Source organism: Myotis davidii, unplaced genomic scaffold (assembly GCF_000327345.1).
Source record: "Myotis davidii unplaced genomic scaffold, ASM32734v1 scaffold281, whole genome shotgun sequence".
NCBI classification, from domain to species: domain Eukaryota; kingdom Metazoa; phylum Chordata; class Mammalia; order Chiroptera; family Vespertilionidae; genus Myotis; species Myotis davidii.
Window position 1 is genome coordinate 6,852,014 of NW_006293784.1, and position 22,568 is coordinate 6,874,581.

The 22,568-nt window shown below is 43.1% G+C and overlaps 1 pseudogene; it reads right to left on the minus strand.

Moving 5' to 3' along the window:
* The window catches only part of LOC102756135, an 18,781-nt pseudogene extending 1,568 nt beyond the window's left edge, over positions 1 to 17,213 (minus strand).
* Positions 17,214 to 22,568: the final 5,355 nt, after the last annotated feature.

The window sequence follows — 22,568 nt, forward strand, 5'->3', positions numbered from 1 at the left end:
TGTTTACATATATATATGTTTACATTTTTATTTATTGATTCTAGAGACAGAGGGGAAAGGGAGGTGGGGAGAGAGAGCGCATTCATTTTGTTGTTCCACTTATTTGTGTATTCATTAGTTGATTCTTATATGTGCTCTGACCAGGGGTTAAACCCGCAGCCTGGCTAGTGGGCCAGGGCCGAGAAACAGTGTTTTTAATTGTACTCTAACTAAATGAGAAAACTTTGATTTTACCTTAAACTCTTTTAACCTTAAACTCTTACCAGATTAAAAAAGAAATCAGCCCTCCTTAAAAAGATGCAAACACATTTCTATTTCTTGATGGGCTGTAACAAAAACAAAAGACTTACACAATTATTAGTTTTATAAAAAGATGAAATCTGAGCACAATTCACACATTTACCGATGACGTCTCTGTTTGCTGCATGGTATCTATGAATCATCTGACACAAAACTGCTATACACAAGGCCTCTCTGCTGGAAGAACATGATGGTCACTGTCAGGCACTGCACACCAATTTATGGATTATTCAGACAGAATTTTCATAATACCTGTTGCAGCCAACGAAGCCGACCCCGCGGGTGACTGCCCGTCGTCTCCTGCAGGCTCTGGAACGGCCACACTCGGGGCTGGCTCCCACCCCAACAGGAAGCATGGGCCTCCTGGCTGCGGTGAGCCTCGTGTTGGTTGCCTGGCTACTGACCACAGCTGCAGGTTTATTTGCTTGTTTTGTTTTAGGAAGGATCTTTTTATTTTGATATAATTTCCATTTTATCGAAAAATCACAAGAATAGTACAAACTTTGACCCATTTGTTTGCATTTTTATTTGCGTTTTTGCCTTTCTTTCTCTCTTTCTTATGGAAACTCTCCTCTTCTCTCTCTTTCCCATTTAACAGTAAGTTGATGTGGCGCCCCTTTACCCATAAATACTCCAGTGAGCATTTTCCAAAAGCTCCTTGAGGGAGGTGGCTGTACTCTGACATAACCACAATACAGTTAACACAAACAGGAAATTAAACATCAATATAATACCACTCTCTATTAGTGTGGGCAAAAGGGTGGGGCAAAAGTAGGTTTATAGTTGCTCATATGGAAAATAATACAATAATTAATAAATAATAAAAAAAAACTGTGGTACATTTACACCGTAGAATATTATGCAGCTGTAAAAAAGAAGGATCTCTTACCTTTGAGACAGAAAGAGGGACCTGGAGAGTATTATGCTAAGTGGAATAAGCCCATCAGAGAAAGATGAGAGACAATAGTGTGGTGAAGGCCTGGGAGGGGTGGGTGCATGGAGAATGAGGTCAGTGGGAAAAGGGGGGGCGGGCATCTGTAGTACTTTCAACAATAGATAAATTAAACAAACAAACAAACACATAAATAATATAAGCATAAACTGTTTTGTGTACTCATAACTGTAAACCTACTTTTGCCCCACCCTGTATTTCATTAATTGCCCAAAATGTCCTTCTCCCTCCCACGCCCCACCCCTTCTCCTGATCATGCACAGCATTTAGTTGTCAGACCTATTTATTTTCCTTTATTCTGGAACATCTCTTCAGCCTTTCTTTGCATTTCTCTTTTGTAAAATGTCTTTTTTTAAAAAAATATATTTTATTGATTTTTTACAGAGAGGAATGGAGAGAGATAGAGAGTCAGAAACATTGATGAGAGAGAAACATCGATCAGCCGTCTCCTGCACATCCCCCACTGGGGATGTGCCCACAACCCAGGTACATGCCCTTGACCGGAATCGAACCTGGGACCTTTGAGTCCGCAGGCCGACGCTCTATCCACTGAGCCAAACCGGTTTCAGCTGTAAAATGTCTTTTAATTTGAGTTTGCCTCACATTTCCTCATGATTGGATTGAGATGATGCAATTTTGGTAGGAATATCACAGAATTGAAGGTGTGTCTTTCTTCAAGCATCCCAACAAAAGGCACATGGTATTCGATATTGGTTTAAACCAATACAGTGATGTTAGATTTGATGAGTCGATTAAGTGGTATCTACTACTGTGAAGTTATTTCTTTCCTTTGAAATTAATAAGTACTTTGTGAGAGCATACCTTATAGCTCTCTAATTATCTATTTCTTATCAAACTACCCATCAGTATTATTATTTTATTTTATTTTATTTTGTTAATCCTCTCCTGAGGACACTTTTCCATTGATTTTTAGGGAGAGTGGAAGAGAGAGAGAAAGACAGAGAGAAACATCAATGTGAGTTTTCCTGCTGTACAAGCCCCAACCAGGGCTCCGGCCGGGGAAGAGCCTGTAACCAAGGTATGTGGCCTTGACTGGAATCAAACCTGGGACCCTTTGGTCCGCAGGCCGATGCTCTATCCACTGAGCCAAATGGCTAGGACCCCATCAGTTTTAGCATCCATTAATGACTTTACCCCTGTCCCTCGTTTTATATTTATTAGTTGGCATTCTACTGTAACGAGAGGTTTCCTTTCACCTCTTTTATTTGTTTATATTAACATGGATTATTATTTATTCAATGGGGTCTAATCCATTCCAAATATTACTTATTCTGATACTCAAATTGTCTTCAATTTGGCCAGTGGGAGTCTCTTCAAGTTGGCTTCTGAGTTTTTTTCAACATATTCTCATGATTCTTTAAACACTTTTTTTTTTTTTCATAAAACAAGATGTGCCAAACTCATCCTCTACTTTCCATGGCATGACCCTGGGATAAATAATTTCTCAAGGATTCCTGGTTCCTTTAGAGGGGAATGGTATTTAGAAACCAAGATCTGAGTACTAAATGTGCTCATTCCTACTGGTGTGTTATTGTTTCTAGGCACTCTTCACAGACAGAATTAGGTAATATTATATACACAAATACACAGAGAAGTAGATAAATATATATATGTATATATAATACATATTATATATACATACATATGTATACACATATATGTAATATATACGTATATACATATGCATGTATATACAATATATATTACATATACATATATAATATATTACATATATTATATGTGTTATAATATATATATATAATATATATGTATTTGGAGAGAGAGATATTAAGATTAGACAAAGATATATAGTCATACTGATAATTGCAACTCCAATGCAAAAATACCCCTCTGCCTTTGTAACTTCTCTTGCACAGTGAGGAATCCAGCCTCCATTAGCCTCCAGCTCAATAATACACAGATTGTAGTTTCAGACTTGCTAATTCATAGCATTGCTAAAAGCAGATCTGTGAGAGTTCAATTTGTTTATAATTTTAAGGTAAGATTTGCAAACATTGAAATGCACAAAACCTACATATACAATTCAATGACTTTTGAAAAATGGATACACCTGTGTAACCCACACTTCTATCAAAATACAAGATACTCATCTTGTAATCAAAATCCAGGTTTGGCTGCCTGCCATCACGAAAGCCAAACTCGTGAGACAGGTGCTGGTGAAAAAGGAAAGAGATTTATTCAAATGTCGGCCACCTGAGAAGATGGGGGACTCTTGTCCAGAGGCCATCTCAACATCTCAGTTCAGGGAGAGGTTTTTATGAGGAGGGAGAGGGAAAGCAGAACAAATAGAACAAGAGGAGGAGGTTGTAAAGTTCTCTACATGCAGACTAGCACAGTCTATTCCAATGAGTGAAAGATCAGACAGAGGCCGAAAACCAGGACTACAGGCTTTATTGGAGGAAAAGCACATGCCAGGCTGCCTCACAAGGGGAGGGCAGCAGCACGTGCAGGGGTGGGCACGCCTTTTGAGGGGCGGAATGGGAAGGGGTAGGGGCTGAGTGTACTCGGCGCACACTGATCGGTGGCTTACTGCATTGTCCATATAGGACAATGGCTTAGGGTATTTGGCAGGTGTGGATTGGTGGTCCAATGTATAGAGCATATAAAGTACATGGTTAATCACTCAGGTATTTCCGGGCTGCAGGTTACGGCATACTCCACCCACCAGTTGGGGGAAGGGAGGATCTATCAATAAGGACCTCAAAACTGGTCAAATGATGGTCTGGGGATGTCAGCTGGTCTTTGTCATCCTGGTTCTATGGCATCCTGGTTCTACAGTTGAAGGTCAGCAAGTCTCCCGGAACTGGGATGACTGCTGGTCAGAGTCTGTATCTTAGGAAGTTCCCTTCCAAGATTCTTGTACAAACATGCTGTTTATCTACAAGCTACGCATTAGTCAGAGTCAGCATTTACAGAAACGTCAAAAGAATAGTGGGGTGGGGTGCAATCCCCCCCTGTTACGATCTCTGTATCTCCTCAAAAAGTTCCCTCTCTATCTCCCCAGTCAGTCCCACCACCACCAGAAGCAATGAACATTTTGCTTATTCTCTCGTCTCCATGAACTTCCTGGTTTTGAACTCCCATCTTCATCTTGTGCCCACTCTGTGCTCTTCCTGCTCTGTGGCTCATGCCCCCTCAGTGCCTGGCCTCAGGTTGTGTTTTGTCTGTTCTTCCTTGATTTCCAGTTTGGCCCCCAGTCTGTCACTATCCCCAAAGCCAGCAAGTTTCCCCCTCCTTCAGGCTAGATATCGATTTTGTTCCTGTACTAGTTCCACATTCCTCCTTCCTCCTGGGCCCTCAAGGGTCTCTGGACTCAAATGTGCTTCCAGGATAACATACTTTACTAATGACAATTTCATAAAAAGGCACAATTCCTCAAGATTTGGTAACAGCACCTGGTCTGGCCCTGCATGATGCCTGGATTCTGAGCCAAGTCTGTTCCTCTGTTACTAAATCTTGCTTTCTTACTCCACTTGGGTGACTGTCACCATCGTCCCTCCCCAGTGACAGCCAGAGCCAGCAGCTGGTAGGCTTTTCTCAGGAGGATATCTGGTGGACATGACTATGACAAACAGAAACTACATTATCTTGTAGGTGTTCATTCAAAGTGAAACCTGAACTCAGACCTGGCAAGTGGCCCAAGCTGGGAGCACAAGCAGAGACGGGCCCCTGTACACCCTATAAATAAATGCTTAATGAATAACTCCCTTTCAGTAGTGCTCAGCCTAGCCAGAGCTAGATGGTGTAGGGCGAAAACTAAGGTGAGGCCTCAGAGCCAAGCAGTCACACCCATGTTAATATTCAGAAAACAGTGGTTTATAATAGCTTCTTTTCCAGGCTTCCTAATGAAAAGAGTTAGTGTGGTTCAATCGTGAGCACGTCTGAAAAGGCTCTTTGACATGCAGGCATTTAGTCCCATTCTTCATGTTGGCCCTTGATTATATTAGTAGTTTCATAAGCAGTGGCTTTTTGTTTTTTTAATTTTTATTGATTTCAGAGAGGAAGGGAGAGGGAGAGAGATGGAAACATCGATGATGAGAGAGAATCATTGATTGGCTGCCTCCTACACGCCCCCTACTGGGGATAAAGCCCACAACCTGGGCATGTGCCCTTGACTGGAATCGAACCTAGGACCCCTCAGTCCACAGGCCAACAGTCTATCCACTGAACCAAACCAGTTAGGGCAGCTGTGGCTTCTTCCATCTGTCTTTTGTGTGCCAGTTTCCACCAACAAAGTGAAAAGCTCCTTGAGGGAGGTGACAGTGTTGTGCATTGTTCTGTTTCCTCCTGTCTCCGCACCAGCTCCCTATCAGGTGACAGGTATCCAGTAGGTACTTCTGCATGGAATTGAGTCTTAGCACCATGACAAAGTCTTCTTTCCGTTGTATCCTACCTAGTTCCCAGTGTAGTACCCAGTACCGATTGGTACTACAATGTGCTCAAATTGACTGAGTAAATCATAATTCCACTAAGTTGTTCCTGAATCCAAGTGTTACTACTTTCAGAGTCTACATTTTATAAGAGGTCAACCATAAATGTGTAATGCTTACTAATCCCAGTGGAATTGACCTAAGAGTGGCAACAGGGAGCCTGGGTGAGGAGGACATTTGTGAGCAGGGGGCTCTTTGGTGCCCCACCAATCGTGCCACATCACTGCCACTCTGTCCCTCAGGGCCTCAGAATGTTGGGTCAAAAAGGGATCATGATATTCTGCTGATAGACCCCTTTGGCTGTCTGCCTTTCCTGAGTTTTCTCTCTCCTATTACATTTTCATGTTTCCTTTGGCCCAACAACATAGACAGTACCATCTTCTTGTTAAAGAGTCCTGTAGGCATGCATCTCTTGCCAGAATCTCCTAGTTGCAAACCTTCTACACTTTCAGCTTTTATCCCTAATAATAAGACAATGGGAGGTTGACACCCGCAGGCAGACAACCAGGGCTCTGCAGGGCTGGTACCCTCCTCACCACGCCACCTACATTCCAGGATTTGGTTCCAACTCGGTAATCTCCTTCATTTGCTCAGGTGCCCAGCTGTGTAGAATCTGCCTCCCACTGCTGTCCTGACCCAATTCAAGCTCTCACTTTCCCCTAGATTATTTTAACTATTTCCTAATGAGTATACCTATCTCTGGTTGTGATTAGCTGTAAAGGTATTTGGCCATGATCCCAAATTTATGATTAACTTCCTACTGGGGCCACCACATGACCTATAGTCCCCATATGCAGGGACAAGGCCAGGGATATTTGGTACCTTATGTAGAAGAGCACATGACCCCAAAGACAGAGAACCAAAAGCACATGACCCCAAAGACAGAGAACCAAGAGCACATGACTCAGAGCTGGCAAACAAGAAAGAAAGAGCCCTAACCGGTTTGGCTCAGTGGATAGAGCGTCGGCCTGCGGACTCAAGGGTCCCAGGTTCGATTCCAGTCAAGGGCATGTACCTTGGTTGTGGACACATCCCCAGTAGGGGGTGTGCAGGAGGCAGCTGATCGATGTTTCTCTCTCATCAATGTTTCTAACTCTCTATCCTTCTCCCTTCCTCTCTGTAAAAAAATCAATAAAATATATTTTAAAAGAAAGAAAGAAAAAGAAAGGATTGGTTATGCATCATCAGGAGTTTAGAGTCTCTCCCTTAACTGTGGGAGAGCCCACTTCCCGCCTCAGTCCTGACTCACAGAAGCTTCTGACTATGCTGACCACTCCCCATCAAACGTGCCTCTCCACACTCCGTCCCCATAGCCTCAGTGTTTAAAATTGCTTTTTAAATTACACAAGACCTATTGGGATATCATAAACAAACACTATAGAAACAAATAAGGCAACATTGAAAAGTTTCCCCTCATTTCCCTACTTCCATTCCCTTCCTCAGGGATAACCTGACAGCGTGCGTCCTTGATCTTTTTGTTTAGCAATACTAGTAGGTGTGAGGCTGTGTGTGCATGCATACAGGAGTTTTAAAACACATAAATGGGCCAAACACGGATTGGCTCAGTGGATAGAGCGTCGGCCTGTGGACTGAGAGGTCCCAGGTTCGATTCCGGTCAAGGGCATGTACCTTGGTTTTGGGCAGATCCCCAGTGGGGGGTGTGCAGGAGGCAGCTGCTTGGTGTTTCTCATCGATGTTTCAAACTCTCTATCCCTCTCCCTTCCCCTCTGTAAAAAAAAAAAAAATCAATAAAATATATTTAAAAAACAAACAAACACATAAATGGAACCATGCTATACTTAGTTTTCTCCACCTTGCCTTTATCATTTAACATTATAGCATAGACCACTTTGTGTTAGTTAATATAGAGCTACCTCATTCTTTTCATGGTTGCGTGATAGCCCACATTGATATCATATTATATGATACTTTTGTGGCTGGATGCTTCAGTGGCTTCTCATTTTTTTTCTCTGTAACAACAATGCTACAATGAACTCCTTTGTATATATGTCTACCTGGCCTTGAGTATTGCCACTGCCAGAAAACTCCTGGTGTGGGGTTCAACTATGCATACCCTATGGCACCTCTGCTTCTTCCAGGACTCAATTAGACCCTGGAAGAATGCCCCCTGGCTCAGTGCTGCCTCCACTCTTGCCCCATCATTCTGTTGTGGTGGTCACAGCGTACCTCATGGTCCAGACATCACCATTCTGATGACCCTTCCATGACATAGAAAGGAGCAAAAGTACAGCTGGTGTCCCTCTGACCATTTGGAGGAGAGAAATGGGGCCAGCTTCTTCAAATGCAATTCAGCTGGAGAAAGCATGAGAGTGGGTGTCTATCAAAGTGGTTTTCAAGATTCTCTTTTGCCCCTGGGATGGAGTGTGGGACTGCAATGGCAGTGAATCGCTGACAGAGAAGATAACAAGGAGCTGAAGTGATGCTAGAAGCGCTCCAAAGCAGCAGAGGGAGCTAGGGAGAGTGGTGTGTGTGTGTGTGTGTGTGTGTTGTGTGTGTGTGTGTGTGAGAGAGAGAGAGAGAGAGAGAGAGAGAGAGAGAGAGAGAGAGAGAGAACACATGGAAATGTGTATGTGTGTTTAGCCCTGAACCAAATGTCCTTGGCTCATGGACAGAGAGAGCCAACCTTTGATCTAATGTGTCGTTGTATTTTTTGTCCTTTAAGATTATCAAGTGCCTTGGTCCTGCAAGAAGCAATAGGGGCTAATGAGAAGCAGGCTACACTCCAGGGAAGAGGAGATCTGGTTCCGTTTATGACGTCACCAGGGCCTGCCATGCAATTCCGAGCAGCTTGTTTGCTGCTCCATGCCTTCAGCCTCTCTCCTCTAGAGGTGCCATCTGCACCTTTGGGACACAGGGGTTAGGTTTCTCGTTTTCCCTGCAAAAGAGTAGTAGTGTCACTGGCTGTTAAAAATGGATGAGATGTTTGCTGTGGTTGGCGTACCCTGATGGGAAGTTTCCTTCTTCCTTACAGAAGGAACATGTGTTTGTGGTAGTGGAGGCAGGGGATGGACTTCCTGTGTGGCAGCCTCCTGAAACGCATTCTTGCACACACAGATGCAAAGGCAGATGTTGACCTGCTCTCTCAACCCTTTAGAGGCTCTTCAGGGAATGGTGGTGTGATCACTGTCAGAGTAGAACAATAAACACATCTGCTTTAATCAGGGATAAGCTATGCGCGGGCAGTTTAAGCAAAACTAAACTTTGCTCATGGAAAAGTAATTTATTTAGACAAATCAGGATTTTTCAACTTCCTATTGAAGTGGGACATACATACAGAAAAGTGCATGCATCATAAATGTACAGATTGGTGAATGTGCGAAGTGAACACACCTATATTACCCAGGTAGCCACTACCTAAGTCAAGAAGTAGAACATTAACGGCACTCCTGAAGACCCCATGCCCCCCTCCCAGCTACTAGTTCTTTGAGGTACAGCCATAACCCGACTTTCAACACTTCATATTAATTATGCCTGTTCTTTTCTTTTTTTTTTAAGTTTGATATGCTATGTATTTAGTTATTAGGGTGGGCAGTCTATTATGCAACATTACAGATATCTTTCAAAACTATAGTAAAATGCAGTCCACTATCCAGCCCAGGAGAAGACAATGAATAAGATCATTCTTATAGTAAGTGTAGCATAAGCACTCATAGTTAGAGTCCCTTTCTTGGACATCAAAGGGGATAATTAATCTGTCGAAGGGTTCTTTACTTCCACTGTGGTGTTAACTTTTTGGAATTATAGCTGTTTCAGAATCAAAAGTTCAACTTCATTCACCCTAGAGATGTTCATGAATTATGCCTGTTCTTGAACTTTATATAGGTAGGGGAAATTTATTCACATTCTGTGAACTCTTATTCATTTATTCTCACTAGTATATATGGTATCCCATGATAGGAATATATCACAGTTGCCCAGCTGGGGTGGCTCAATTGGTTGGAACATTATCTTACACACCAAAAGGATGTGGGTTCAATTCCTAGTCAGGGCATATATTCAGGTTCCAGGTTTGGTCCTGGTTGGGTGCATACAGGAGGCAACTGATAGGTATTTTTCTCACAGTGATTTTTTTTCTCTATCTCCCTTCCTCTCTCTCTAAAATCAATAAACTTGTTTTTCTCACATTGTTGTTTCTCTCCCTCTCTCTCCTTCCCTTCCTCTCTCTCTAAAATCAATAAACATGTTTTTGGGTGAGGATTAAAAATAAAGAATTAAACTAAAAAAAAGAAAAGAAATACACCACAGTTTATTTATCCATTCTATGCTAATGAAAGGTGGGGTTGTTTTGGCTATTTTAAACGATGCTGTATGAACAGTGCAGACACTTCTGTTGCCGACGTTCCTACAAGTGGAATTGCTGGGTCCCAGTGTTTGCATACATTCAGCTTTAATGGACCTTGGAAACAGCAATGAGTGAGAGCTGGGAATGTATTTTTGACGGGTGACGGAGCACAGAGCTAAGACCAAGCCCCAGGCCTCTGGTCCCCTCCCAGGCTTGAATTACAGGGCAGCCAGAGCAAACCGACTGTCAATTGGAAATAATTAGTACCTGCTCTAGTACTTGCTGTGGGTGGGAAAGCCCTCTGGGAAGGCTGGAGCTGCTCAAGTGTAAGCTGTCATTAAAATGAGAGCAAAGGAGGGAGGCTCTTAATTATTAATGAGAACTAAAGAAAAACTATGTTTATGTGAATTTCCATTTCGAATTAAAAACCCAGAGATTAGATTAACTGCTCTGCTAGACAGAATTGTAGTGCCAGTGGGGCCTGCTGTAGTATTATTCTCTCAAACCCAAACGCAATGAGTAACCTCCCAAGCCTGCCCTCGTATCTCAGTAGAAGATTCCTCAACTGCCTGGAGTCCCAGGGGTCCTCCCAGTTTTTTCTCTCAGTCGCCAACTGCCCTGGCTTCTTCCTTCTCCTGCATCAGCCGAGCTGGCCTGATCCGGAAAAACTGGTTGGGCTGTGCCTGACTAGACCAGTTACAACACACCAGGAAAGCAAAGGTCGCAGTCATTTTATGTCTGCAGTATCGAACGTAAAGTGTGAGTCCTGTCAACGAGGTGCTTTGGTCTCATAGTAAAACTAAAAGTTCACGGGCACTTATTTTACCAAAATTGAAATCAGGGGTCTGTAAAAAATAATTAATTGAAAGTGCTGTCAAAATCTCTTCCATCCTATTGGTTCCCATGCGGATTGTTACACAAGTAGAAGGCAGCGCCCTCTTCTGGCCAATGCCACACTTGCAAGGCTTAACCAAGGGGATTGCCAACTCCTGGGACTGATTTTTCACTTGGGAGCAGGATCCCTGGGGATGAGTCTTAAGTAAAGCATGTTTGGGGACACACCCTCTTCAAAAAAGAAAGCTCAAAACTGTGATGGTTATAATGGGACTAAGAAGTATTAGTGGGTAGTTACACAACAGGCAGGGGGGTGAAAGGTAAAGCCTAGGGAATACAGTCAACAATGTTGTAATAGCTACCGTATTTTTCCGTGTGTAAGATGCTATTTTTTTTTTTCTAAAATCGTTAGACTGAACATCGAGGGGCGTCTTACACACGGAAAAATACGGAGGGAGCTGAGGAGGGAGCCTGACGGGTGCCTAGCTGCCCATACCTTGTCAAACAGGCTTCCTCCAACCACCAGCCTTATTGTTACTGACATCAGCTGATGCCAAATTGGAGGTGGAGGTGGAGAGTGCACAGATGCAACAGGGATCTGAGCATTCTGAGCCCATAAAGATGTCAAAAAATACAAAGGTAAGTACCTGTAAGCGATTGTCTTACTCTGCAAAATTCAAACTGAATGTGATCAGCTATGCAAAAGAGCATGGAGATAGAGCTGCAGAGAGACAATTTGGACCTCCTCCCACTGAGTGTATGATCAGTGGAGAAAACAAGAAAAACTCCTTCAGATGCCAAAAAAGAAGTCCTTAAGAGAGAAAACAAGAAAAACAACTCCTTCAGATGCCAAAAAAGAAGTCCTTAAGAGGAAAACCAGCAAAATGTTTAAAATATTGATATCTTCATTTTGGGTTGGAAAAGTGGCGGGCATCTTATACATGGGGGTGTCAGGCGGACACTTAAAATATCAGAGGGAACAGTTTGTAATCTATGTGACTATCCACTGTGTGTACACCTGAAACTAATATGAAAATGTTGAATGCAAACTGTAATAAAAAAAAAAGGTGATGGTTGATTTTATGTGTGATTAACATTTAAATTGGTACTTTTGTTTTTTACCTTCCATAATGTGGGTGAGCCTTATTTTTTAAGAGTAAAAACTGAAGTTTCCTAAAGAAGAAATTCTACTTATAACAGTGACATCTCCTTTGAATGAACATAAAGAGACACGAAGTGTAGCAATTGATCTTTTGATTTGAGGTTTAAGTCCCTGGTCCTATCCAGCTACTTAATCATACTTAGCTTTGGTTTCTTCGTTTGTATAAAGAATAAAATAGTAACATTTACTGAATAGGTGATTATAAAGATGAAATAAGAGAAAACATGTGCTTAGGATAGTGTCTGGCTCAGAGTAAGTACTTGATAAATGTTAGCAGTTATTATCATTAAGGTTACCGAGGGAAGCTGTCAGAGAAGACTGAGGGGCACATGGAAGGGTAGCTGGTCCCGTTCACTCCCCCGGCCCTTGTCTCCCAAAGCCCACACGGACAGGCGGTCTCTGCTTTTCACCACCCGTTCCTGGGACATTAATACACAATTTCTTATTAAGTGCTGATCTCCTCCCATAGGAGCCCAATCAAGATGGAAAGTCAGGTTCCACATTAAGGACTAAGTCATAGAAGAAACCATTCTTATGGCACAAAAGCCAAGTTCAGCAAATCTTGGTAACCATTTAAAACAGTAAAATTATTCTTTTAACACTTAACATGGGGCCTCTATGAAATTTAATCTTTTTCTCCACAGTGCAACTCATGGATTTAATTAGAAATTTTGTTTGCTTCTCACAAGTGAGAAGAATTTTTGCAAGATGATTTGGTTGGTCAAAACCTGTTTCTAAAGCTAGCCAATGATCTCTAGGTGGGGGGATTTTGGTTAATTTATATTTTCTTTCTTTCTTTTTTTTACGTGTGTGTGTGTGTGTGTGTGTGTGTGTGTGTGTGTGTGTGTGTTTCATTAGCTGATTCACCAGAAGGACCCACAAGAGTCATCAGCAGGTTATACACTTACTGAGATTTATTATAGCAAAGGGTACATAGCAAAAACAGAAGGAAAAGATATGCATTAAAGGGTCCTGACAGGTTCAACACAGGCTTCCAATGCCATTCATTGTCTGAGGCTACCCAGGGTACTCCTCTCGCCTTTAACTGTGGGAACATGTGTGGAATGTGTTTGCACGTGGAAGCCTGTTCGAGTCTCAGAGTCAGAGGCTTTTATGGGGAGCTGGTCACGTAGGTATATTTTGCAACCACCTATGACAAACAAAACTCAGGACCCTAACAATGAAACCAGGTGCACCTCGTCGATCTCAATGTTTGTGCAAAGCAACCAGACAAGCAGGTATAGCCATTGCTCCAGGTGTACAGAACCAACCCATCAATCACTAACAGAAAGAACACTCTAGAAACCGCATTCCCAGCACTGGTCCAGGGTTAGCCATGGGTCCTTTGGAGTAAGCAACCAGATATCTGATATGCTGTGTTAACTCTTTCCTCTCAGTCTGTATTTCCTAAAATGCCCATAACAAACCTATATTACTTTTACAATCAGAAAAGTAACCATTAATATAAAGGCACCCACCGTTAATGATTTTCTTTTTTGGTGACTTCATGACGCTGCTGTGTGATCTCAGTACATTTCCCTGTAATCAGGAGAGCTGCCGAGAGAAGCGAAGTCACCCTCCTAGACGTGTCAGTGATGCCCGCGGAGCCTGTTATGGAAAACTATACAGGCCAGGACAGAGCATGTGAGACTGAGGAAGGACCACAGCAACAACACCTGTCAACTTCCCCAACTTAGAAATGAGGAAGTGGGAACACCGAGCAGTTAAAGGACTCACTCACGGTTCTAAATCTCGGGTGTTTTCTATTTAAAATTTCTCTCAGAACTCCTGAAGTGGAATAAGGCAATGTCTGCTTTGTGGCTTCTGATTGTCTTTTATGTGGGCAGAGCTGGAGGAGCCGTGACTGGGGGAGCTGCCTGAACCAAGTGTGCATGGTCCCATCTGCTTTAGTCTCAGCCATAGGCTGCCCATCCTTCCCCAGGGCCCTGCCCATGCTGTTGGGGTCAATGGTTCAGTTTGGACCCAGAGATTAGTTCCATCTTCACTAAAATTTCCCCTTCACAGACTCTCTTGTAAATTGGGGGAAAGGGGTGTTTGTCCCCATGGGACTGCAATTTCCTCGAAGGCCTCCTGGAACCAGGTTATACAGTGGTTATAATTATTGGTAGTGAAATGAAGTGATCCCAGGTTTGAATTCTAGCTTAGCATCTCAATGGCTTGTGTGATTTGATTTCCTAATGGAAATAATAGTACCTCTGTCATAAAGTTATTGAGGGTATGAAAGGATGAAATAATTATTTAATTTTATTTATTGATTTGAGAGAGAGAGAGAGAGAGAGAGAGAGAGAGAGAAACATTGTTCTGTTGTTCCACTTGCTTATGCATTCATTGGTTGATTCCTGTATGTGCCCTGATTGGCATATCAGGATGATGCTTTAACCAACTGAGCTCCCTGGCCAGGACAGTAGTAATAATTCTTAACTAGCATAGAGTTTGGCATATTAAAAGTGCTCAATAAATTTTAGCTATTATTTTTTAAATAGGTACTCTGTTTCAGAGAACTATTTTCTGATCTTTTAAAAACAGCTTTGTTGAGGTAATTGACATATACACTGTACATGTTTAAAGGATACATTGTCATAAGTTTTGACATGTACATACCTGTGAAACCATCACCATGATCATACCCATAACCCCCCAAGGTTTCCTTCTATCCTTTTGTAATACCTTTTCCTGTCCTCAGACTATTTCTGTCTGTCTCTACATATTAGCTTACACTTTCTAGAATATTATGTGAATTGAATCATATTTTGACATTTACCCATGTTGCTGGGTATGTCGATTGCTCAGTAGACATACTACAATTTGTTTATCCATTCACATACTGATGGACATTTGGGTTGTTTCTGTTTTGAAGTATTAGAAATAAAAATTCTATGAAGATATGTGTATAAATCTTTGTACAGGCATATACTTACATTTGTCCTAAAGTACAATGGGTGGGTTATAAGTATGTATCTGTTTAAGTTTTTAAGAAACTGCCAATTTGTTTTCCAAGCATTCATACTATTTTGCATTCCCACAAATAGTGTATAGGGGGTCCAGATGGTCTACATCCTCGACAGCGGGAACACCCTCAGGGTCTTGCCGTGGAAACGGAGTTATTCAGACAGAGTTCCTGTAGTTAAACACATGAGGGAAATATTGGGTTTCTTTGCAATAAGACTGGTTAATGCCTTGTATGCTGGTGGTACCTTCTCACCAGTAGGTTATCATATGTAGACTCCTCAAACTTCCTGACCATGGAACTCTTTATTTGAAGTACATCTCTAGCAATTAGTGTTCTACAGAATATGTCTTGGGAAATGCGGTCTCGGGGTTGCTGGGAAATGTAGATGTTACCATAGCAGCCATACACTAAGCAGTTGATCTGAAATCCCCTTGTGTACCATTTAAGGGGTAAACATTCTGCTTTTCTGGGTTGGAAAGAAAACTATGACAAGAAGCCAGATAGGGAAATTGAAGATACTCAGGATGTGAGCTGACCGAATTATCCAATTAAGGTTTCTCTAATTTCCCTTTTGGAGTAAATCCAGGGGTGAGACCCCCACCCCCCAACCAGCACAGTGGGGACAATTTCCCACAAATGGCTTATAGATTGCTGCATAATTAGGTGCTTTGAAAGATATTAAGATTATAAAAAGGGGACTTCCTCTTCCACCAGGCTGGGAACATATACCCAATGAGACCTCAAGGAACCCAGATATCCTTGCCAAGGATCGCCCTGATATGGTTACCCTGGAGGGCCACGCGATTCTAAAGACTTGCAAGTGAGTTTATGGAACCCTCTGCATTTCCCAACGGGAGGGCAGCTAACTTAATCTAGTAGACAAAACAGAGTAGAGCTGATCATAGGTTTTCTACCCTATTGCATTCCTTTAAAAAAATGTGTGTATTGATTTCAGAGGGGGAAGAAGGGAGGAAAGAGAAAGAGAGAGAGAGAGAGAGAGAGAGAGAGAGACATCAATGATGAGAGAGAATCACTGATTGGCTGCCTCCTGCATGCTCGCATTGGAGATCGAGCCTGCAACCCAGGCATATGCCCTGACCAGAAATTGAACTGTGACCTCCTGGTTCATAAGTTGATGCTCAACCACTGAGCCACGCTGGCCGGGCCCCTATTGCATTCCTTTTCACATCTTCTGTCTCCACGCCATCAACATGTAGGCACATACCTGCCCGCATTCCTGGCCCATTCCTTCCTGCTCACAAGGGAAGCCTTTTTCTTGCTCCTCTGGCATCCTCTTCCTGGCACCCTTCCCCAAGTTGTCTCCTGCCTAAATCCTGCTCATCCTTCAGGTTGCAGCACAGATGTTGTTTTCCCAGTGATCTTTACCTGACTCCTACATACTAGGCTATACCCCCCGCCCCTCCCCCCCCATCACTTCTCGTAAGTGTAATTAAAATTATTTAATGATTGTCTCTTCCACTAGCATGAGAGCTGTGTGAGGGCAGAAATAGTTTGACAAGTTCACTCCCCAGCTACCAGCACACGGCACAGGGTAAGTGGCCGTAAGTAAATGTGGAATGGCTCAAAAACCTAGGTGCTGAGCATTTAATTCAGGGCTGTTCTGTCTCCCTTTGTCCGAAGTCAGTCTTCTCAGTTCCCTTTGTCCAAGGTTCAGATCCTCCCGTACTCCCTCCAAGACTCGCCTCGATTATCTATCCCCTGATCAGAACAGTTGACGTCACTGTATACAGGCTACTAGTCTCTCAGGTAATCTGGAGCCAAGGAGCCTGGGAAAAGCAGCATTCTCCTAAATATGAGGTTTTCGGGGGAGGAGGGGGCTGGTGGAAGGCAAAGTGGGTAATGGGGTCAAATACATGGTAACAGGAAACGAGACTTCAGGTGGCGAGCACACAACAGGGTATGCAGATGTCGGAATTAGGATGTTGTATACCTGAAATTTATATAATGTCACTAAGTTACCTCAATAAATAGAATTATTTTCAATGAGGTTTTCAAAGCTTGTAGTGGGTCTGAGACTCTGTAATGAATAGCTCATGTGTACTCGCAAAACCCAGCCAGAATGACGGTGTAGCTGCGGGCAGCCGCGAAGAGGTTATGTTCGCAGGCATGCTGCTGACGTCACTGGGCACAACTGGAAAGCTGTTCTGGGTGCGGGCGTTCTCTGGAATGCTGGGAACAGGGCTAGTCAGAGGTAGCATAGTTACACTAACCGTTTCAGTCCGTTCCTTGCCTGCCTCTCATCTCTCCCCACAACCCATGCACATACCCAGGCCTGGAGCCTGAGATTTCCTTAGCCCATCTCCAAAGTCAATTGCTTTCACACAGGGTAGGGATGTGATTAGGAAACTATGGCTAGGGTCCAAGTAGTGGAGGTGAGGGCAGCCTCCCTCTTGCACACTCTGGGAGACAGGACTGTTTCTAGTGCAAGGTACTTCGAGGCACTGATGCAGACCTGCATCGTAAGGGGGCAGAACAGGCTCTGCCTTGGACAAAGCCGAGTTGTACCACTGACTTGAAGCTGTTGCGAGGACCTAATGAGACAATGCGATTGCATCCTTTAGGACACTCTATGGTTCATTGTTAGTGCTCAAAACATGGTGTTTTGCGGTTCGGTGCTCCTCGGGTGTTTTCAGAGTAACCTCTGCCTCCTGCCTCAGTAACATCACACTGGATGTAATGGCCTGCTCATGGCCCCGGTCAGGTGCTCAGTGGGTTAGAGCATGGTTCCGTATGCCAAGGTTGCGGGTTTGATCCCCAGCCAGGGAACAGATGGGAGTCAACCGAGGAATGTGACGGTGCAGCAACAAATCAATGTTTCTCTCTCCCTCATTCCCTCCCTCCTATCCCCCCTCTCTCTTTAAATCAATCAATAATTTTTTTTTAATGGCCGGCTCACTTTTCTCTTTCCTCTGCTAGACTAACACCTAGAAAAGTGCCTTCCAGGTCTCACCAGTTCTCATCTGCTGAGTGCTTATCAATCAAGCACTAAGTCCTTTCCATGGATTACTTCATTTAATTCTCAAAACCCCATGAAGCTGGGAATTATCATTATCTCCATTTTATAGAGGAAGAAATGAAGGCACGAAAAGGTTAAATTCATGCAAAAGTAGGGTTTCAGTTGTTCGTATGGAAAATAATACAATAATCAATCAATAATAATTAAGAATAAACCGTTTTTGTGTGCTCACAATTGTAAACGTACTTTTGCCCCACCCTGTACCTGGCGAGTGGTGGAGCCAGTATTTAAACAGAGCTGGTCAGCTCCAGAACCTGTGCTCTTTACCACTGCACCCCACCTACGCCACACTCCAATGTTTTCCTCATACATCACCGAGGAACATGTCATCCTGTTGTCTCCTCCTGTGTTTGTGGGGCTCAGTGTTCTGTGATTCTCCTTGTGCTGGCCCAACACAAAGCCTTACACAATGGAAGGCTTTACAATAGCCCCTGCACGTCTAGTGCTGGGTGTGGCTTGCTGGGTTTATGTTGCTATTATGCTCTTTCACAGAAAATCTCTTGGTGCCATTGTCAGACTCCACACTAGACTCAGTGGCCCCTGCGCAGACCCTGCATGCTCACAACTGTGTGTTTCCTAAAGCAACCGAGAGCTTCGCTTTAGCATGAAGGGAATCACACCGGCTCTAGGCACTACTGTTACATGTCTCAGGATCTGCCACCACTACAGGTAGGCCTTTCTCGCAGAGCCTGGGTGAAACTGGGGTTTCCTTTCAATATTAGCTGCTCGGATTCCATATGCTTTTAGAAAAACATGTGAACTATACATACAAGAGCATCACAGGTTTTTGGGGTTAAATAAATACAATGAAGACTCATGTACAGCCACCGCCCCCTCGACAGAATATTATCAGACAGTACCAAGTCCTCCAGGCTCCCCCCCCCCCCCACCCCCCCCATCCTTCCTCCAGTCCCCCTCGGGTAACGCAATGTGCTTTTATTATATGAGAGTATGAATAGAGAGTGATGATTTTCAGATAAATAAATCAGATGTGATTCCTCAGTCCTTGTTAAGAAAGGTGCTCACAGCCCTAGCCAGTTTGGCTCAGTGGATAGAGCGTCAGCCTGCGGACTGGAAGGTCCCAGGTTCGATTCCGGTCAAGGGCATGTACCTTGGTTGTGGGCACATCCCCAGTAGGGGGTGTGCAGGAGGCAGCTGAATCGATGTTTCTCTCTCATCGATGTTTCTAACTCTCTATCCCTCTCCCTTCCTCTCTGTAAAAAATCAATAAAATATATTTTAAAAAAAGGTGCTCAGAGCAAATGCATATTCAAATTTAAGGTATTTTGAGGTTTCATTGTCTATTCACTCCTATTTTCAGTGAGCTGTTTCCTATTCTAACTTCACAAACCCTGCAGCATAATGGTGTACCGAGAACAGCTGTGTCACAAAATGTGGACAACGTACAAAATGAATTTTTGCCAGTTGGGGAACAGGCACTTGCATGGCAACGGCTGTCGGAATGTGAAGCTGACAGGGGGCTACAGATGGTGAGGAGCTGCAGGAGGGAAGAGGGAGTATCCCGTTAAGCCAGCACCAAGCAACAAAGAAAAAGTGTTTCCTGCGAAGTTCGAGAAACTGGTGTAACCATGTGAAAGAACATGGCTGTGGTAGTAGGCATCCTGCTAAGCCTGGTGAGTACTATTGTGCTAACTCATGCAGCCTTTAAGCCTTAGAGGAGAGCTACAGGTCCTAGTATTAAAAAATGTGCCCCAACCCAACCAGCATGGCTCAGTGGCTGAGTGTCGACCTATGAACCAGGAGGTCATGGTTCGATTCTTGGTCAGGCCATATACCCGGGGTTGCGGGCTCAATCCCCAGTGTGGGGTGTGCAGGCAGCTGATCAATGATTCTCTCTCATCATTGATATTTCTATCTCTCTCTCCCTCTGAAACATATATATATATAAATTTTTTTAAGTGCCCCCAACACCAAACTATTGAGAACTAGTACTTCAACCAATAGGTATTCCCGAAGCGGTTTAACACGTTTTTATCACTTATTCCTGCCACTAATGCACCCTCTGAAATAGTTTCACTGTCTCCTCCCCACCGCCGTTACTGTGATTTAGAGCCATGTCAGCCCAGGTCTGGAGGAAATAAAATGCAACTGTACCATAGATTTGGTAATGTTTGTATGCAGCAGTTGAAAGAAGCCCCCCTCTCTCAACAACAAAAAAACCACTGGAAATTATTTCAGTGCTACTCAATTTATGAGAGGATTAAGTTAGGAAAAAATTTGGAACTTTTAAGGGGAATTGCTTTCAGAATTGGGGGAAAAGAGACACAGGTCATGAGGCAGAAACTGTTGGCGAGATGCCCAGAAAAGTAGGAAACCTTATTCCCCTCTCTCCTTCTCGAAAGAGCTTCTCTATCCCCACAGAAAGCCTGGCTTCCTGTCCGACTGAAATGTGCTCCCTTCTAGCTTTGGGATTAGCTGAAGGCCATGCAGCTGCAATGACGTGACTTGGATGCAGTATAAGAGCAAATAATATATGTGAACCAAAGGATCAACTTCGAGGCTAAGACATGATTTTCAGGACAAGTTTTTTTATCTCAGGAAATACACACAGAAAATCTTCACTCTTATTTTTTGTTATAGTTAGAACCACCATATAATTTATCCTTCAAACCACGACACTTTTGAGAATACATTGCATGTGCTAATAATAACTATGCCTGAACAACATAAACCAAAATCGTTCCAGGAAAACTGGAATATCTGACCACAGTGCAAGGTTGATGTTCAATAAATGTTAACGTATTGTCACGTTGTGTAACGTTTAGCCCTCAAACTTGACAAACTGAAAAAAAAAGGAACATTCATATAGATACTATTCAACGTGTATTCTTTTAGTTATGCTAATACACTAAATAGACCTCTTTGCCTAGGGAAGGAAGAATGTTCCATTTTCCTGTGGTACTTTGAGCAATATTATCTGTGTTACAGTTAATAAGGAGCACAGGAAGCTAGTCAGTTATACCAAATCATTGCAGAACTGTGCTGAGAGCTCACAACTCTGCCCCTCGAATCCCCAGCACTTGTGTTGCTCACTGAACCATGAAGCTTGCCATCTAGAACTTGGTGGGATTTCTATTATGGATGCCCTCAAGGTAGAGAGTTGTTACCACCTTTCAAATAAATCTCGTGAAAGCCTTGGCTGGGTAGCTCAGTTGGTTAGAGCATCATCCTGATACGCCAAGGTTGTGGGTTCCATCTGCAGTCAGAGCGCGTACAAGAAGCAACCAGTGAATGCATAAACAAGTGGAACAACAGATCGATGTCTCTCACTCTCCCTTCCTCTCTCTCTAAAATCAATGGGGGAAAAAAATCTCACGAAGTTTGTAAAGAGGTTCTTCCTAGTTCACATTACTATACTCCTTTTCATACCACTTCTATAAAAAGCTCAAGTACAAGTCCTGATCATTAGTCATGTACTTTGGTCTTTTTCTGGTAAAGATTTCTTTGGGCATTTAAGGGATCCAGGTATTAAGCATAGTCCTTGGGATTTTTGTGTGTTACGGTAGCTAAGCAACAGTGGAGATGTTTTAACTTCGCATGTCCTGCGTTGGCAAGTTTAAAAAAGAACTGTCAGGCCATACTGCAGAACCTCCCTTGGACTCGCCCACCATCTATACAGTTTCTGTACATCTTGGCTGCTCATCCACTGCTAACAGAGACCTCTTCTGTCTCAGCCACTCCGACAGCCTTGCCCGAGTCTTTCCCCTGCAGGGCAGCTGGACACCCAATGTCTTCAATAACTGGCAGGATTGGAACTAACTGGGGTCTGATCATTCAGTAGCTTTTACAATTCTCACATCCACATCTTAAATCTACTCTTAACTGCTACCCCTTGGACATTATTTGCTTTTGCTTAAGAAAATATAGCAAAGTCCTTCGTTTAAGAACAGTGCCAAGCCACTGAACTGGAAGGACATACATCTCAAACATAAACACTAGCTTTTTAAAGTGAATATCCAATAAAACTCATTCAGTGACAAAATGTGTGAAAACGTCTGCTACAAAACGTTCGATGGACATGACCTTCCAGGTGTACAATTCTGGAAACAGAATTACAGCACTAAGGCAGCCATGGCAGGTACATATAATAGAGAACCTGTTCCTAGGAAAGCAGCATTCTGCAGTGTAGTGGTTTACAGCAAAAACTGTGGTATCAAGTTGCACACAAGATTCTGTTCCCTAACATATGACCTATGTGGTATCTATAACTTAGCCTTAGTTTCATCATCTGTAAATTGGGGATAAGAACTGTCCTCGTCTTAGAGGTTTGTTGGCTTAACCAAGACTGTTCTGGGTTTAGTAGTGTCAACTAGACTTATTTCTGTTTCCTCCTAGAGTGCATCTCAAAGGCAGGAGTGTTAAAAATTGATGTAAGGTATACCTAAGAGCTCTCATTATTAGCTGCCAGGACATGAAGCTGTAAGAATAAGGACAATACCTGAAGCTCAATTTAACTTGGCCTATCTAAGAGTTTAACTGGTTGAGTGTTATCTGAGCAGTCTCCCAAAGCTTTGGA